Below are 3,194 nucleotides of genomic sequence, written 5' to 3' on the forward strand. Positions count from 1 at the left end.
ATCCAATATTTCAGCCAGACAGCCATCTCACAAACCGATCGCTGTCCATCGTGTTGAAATAGTGACGTGTCTAATTGGCTGCATGCCTAATTAATCGATGGGTATGTATAGCTTTTCTTTAGCTAATGAATAACGGTTTATTGGTAGGCCTCTATTTGGTCGTCATTTTCTCTTGTTAGGCCTAACATTTCACGAAGCTACACATGCTGTCGCAATGCTGCAATTGTTAGACTGCTGCCTGGTGGCAATAATGCCTAATCAGCTACCAATTGATTACATGTTTTAAATAATATACAACTGTCCTGTAGAGGCGACCTGAACCTGCATGACACGGGCCCTCCTCGTGTTCTCTCTGATGGAACGCCGTTTGGGTGTTTGAAGACCCAAAGACCCTGACACCCAAAATAAATGGTCAAATTCACACACTTATCAAGAGAACATCCCTGGTGATCCGTACTGCCTCTGCTCTGGCGGACTCACTTAACACAAACGCTTCATCTGTAAATTATGTCTGAGTGTTGGAGTGTGACCCTGGCAATTCGTCAATCAAAAAAAAAAAATTGTGCCGTCTGGTTTGCTTATTAATATATTGATACTTAAGTACATTTGAGCAATTCCATTTACTTTTGATACTTAAGTACATTTGAAACCAAATACTTTTAGACTTTTACTCAAGTAGTATTTTACTGGGTGTCTTTCACTTTCACTTGAGTCGTTCTCTATTAAGGTATCTTTACTTTTACTCAAGTATGAAAATTGAGTACTTTTTCCACCACTGTGTGACAAAAAAAATCTACATGTAATCAATTTGAAATTCAGTTTTTTTCCCTTTATATAACTAGTCAAGCCAAATTCTTATTTTACAACAAACCCTTGCCAAACCCGGACGACGCTGGATCAATTGTGCGACACAGCCTGGAATCGAACCAGTGCTCGCACTGTGCCTTCCGCTGCGACGCTCGGGAGCCAAAATATCTGGCAGCGGCGGGATTCGAACCCGCGCCTCCGAAGAGACTGGAGCCTTAATCCAGCGCCTTAGACCGCTCGGCCACGCTACCGATACATATTACTGTATCCATGAAATGGATATAGTATCCATGTTACTATATCCATGAAAGCCGGATGTTTCCGTTTCTCTTTTTTACCAACTTTGTAGAGGGTGATAGTGTTTTTGTAAGAAGTGTGGTAAAAAAACGTACTGAAATTATTTGTTATGATATTGTTTGACAGAATCCTCTTTGCGTTACCCAATGCATCCAGCAGATGGCGACGTGAGGGGGTCTGCTGTACGGAGAAAGAGGCACTGGGGCTGAACATTGACGTAAAAGAGGAGGTTATCTCAGTGAAAGGAGAGGAAGAAGCTTTCAGAATTAAAAAGGAGGAAGAGGAGGCTATCACATTGAAAGAAGAGGAGGAGAAGAGTGAAAGAGGAAGAGGGGATACAGGCTGTCACAGTGGAAGAGGAGGTAGAAGCTTTCAGAATGAAAAAGGAGGAAGAGGAGGCTGTTTCAGTGAAAGAGGAACCTTTTGGGAGGAAGAGGAGGCTGTCTCAATAAAAGAGAAGGTTGAAGCCGTTCTGGGAGTGAAATGGAGGAGACAGAAGTTCTGATTAACACCAGTGAGTATTGTCTAAAAACTACTCAGCAGTTGTTGAACTAGGCTAATGTGTGGTTTTAAAGGGGCATTCTACTGAAGTTCTACACTTGAATATATTGTTCAGTACTGTAGGAATTGATAAAGGGGCAATCTGCGATTGGTGCATGAATTTTTAAAACTTTTAAATGATTGATACTTTATTGTCTGTTTAAATCTAAATTAATTTAGTTTAGCCAGCGGGTAAATCTTTCCACACTGGGTGCTGTTGTAACAGTATAGCTTCAGACAGTCCCCTCGCCCATACCCGGGTGCGAACCAGGGACCTTCTGCACACATCAACAACACAGTCACCCACGAAGCATCGTTACCCATCGCTCCACAAAAGCTGCGGCCCTTGCAGAGCAAGGGGAACCACTACTTCAAGGTCTCAGAGCAAGTGACGTAACCGATTGAAACGCTATTTAGTGCACCACCGCTAACTAACACATCCGTTACACTGTCTCCCAAGCTTACTTTCTCAGATGAAGAGAACATGTAGCATTTTTCTGGATAGGCCAGAAAATGTGACACGTCAGTTCAGGTCAGCTCCGTTGAGAGAGTGGAAACAGAGTGCTGACAGATGGGGCATTAACCAACAATGCAATTCAAGAAATGGAGTTAAGAAAATATTTACAAAATAAACGTAACAAATAGAACAAAAAGTTACACAATAAAATTAAACAAGGCTATATACAGGGGTACCGGTACCGAGCCAATGTGCAGGGTACATGTTGGTGTATTTTAGTCAATGCCACTCTGACATTGCTCATCCCAATATTTATATATTTCTTAATTCCATCCTTTTACTTTTAGATTTGTGTGTATTGTTGTGAATTGTTAGACACTACTGCACTGTTGGAGCGAGGAACACAAGCATTTTCTCAACACCGGCAATAACATCTAAATATGTGTACGTGACCAATACAATTTGAAGGAGTGCAAAGTCGAATTTGAGTTTGTGCACATGTGCATTTCACAGAGGAGGCGTTCCCTAACGGAAAATATGCAAATACCTCAAATGGGATCTCGCTGACTCTGACTTTGCCAACCTCCTTGTTTGTTCCGCCCAATATGCTTAATTTGCTCCCACTGTAAGCGAAACAGATTAACTATTTTGGGTTGATTCTATATACAGTATCTTTGGTTATACCATAGATACAGTACTAGCCAGATAGGAGCTAATGTTGGCTAGCTAGCTAACCAACCAACCAACTAGCTCGCTATATTTAGCCAAGGAAGTTTAAATATATATATATAAGGCTGATGTCATCTGTGTAAACAAACAAATAAAGTTGAGCACAAATAAGGTAACTAACGTCATTACCTGCTATGTCCAGTTAGCTAGCTAGCCAGTAACAACTCAATGTTGACAATCATTTACATCTGACATTCTTCCACAAAGCACAGCTACCTCACTAAGTAAAGTTCATAGTCAACACCAAACTTTGGGAAACTGACATACTGTTCATTTATAATACCTGCAACAGGAAAAGTATTTAAAAAATACCCATAGATATTAATTTAGAATCATTTAGATTAGATCTACAAGGACATTTTTG

At 40.7% G+C, this 3,194-nt stretch overlaps 1 non-coding gene across 1 annotated transcript; it reads right to left on the bottom strand.

Moving 5' to 3' along the window:
- Positions 1-976: 976 nt before the first annotated feature.
- On the bottom strand, positions 977-1,058 carry trnal-aag (transfer RNA leucine (anticodon AAG)). Its single transcript has one exon. It is a non-coding gene; the product is annotated as a tRNA-Leu (tRNA).
- Between the last annotated feature and the right edge of the window lie 2,136 nt (positions 1,059-3,194).

This window comes from Oncorhynchus masou, unplaced genomic scaffold (assembly GCF_036934945.1).
Source record: "Oncorhynchus masou masou isolate Uvic2021 unplaced genomic scaffold, UVic_Omas_1.1 unplaced_scaffold_750, whole genome shotgun sequence".
In the NCBI taxonomy this organism is placed as follows: Eukaryota; Metazoa; Chordata; class Actinopteri; order Salmoniformes; family Salmonidae; genus Oncorhynchus; species Oncorhynchus masou.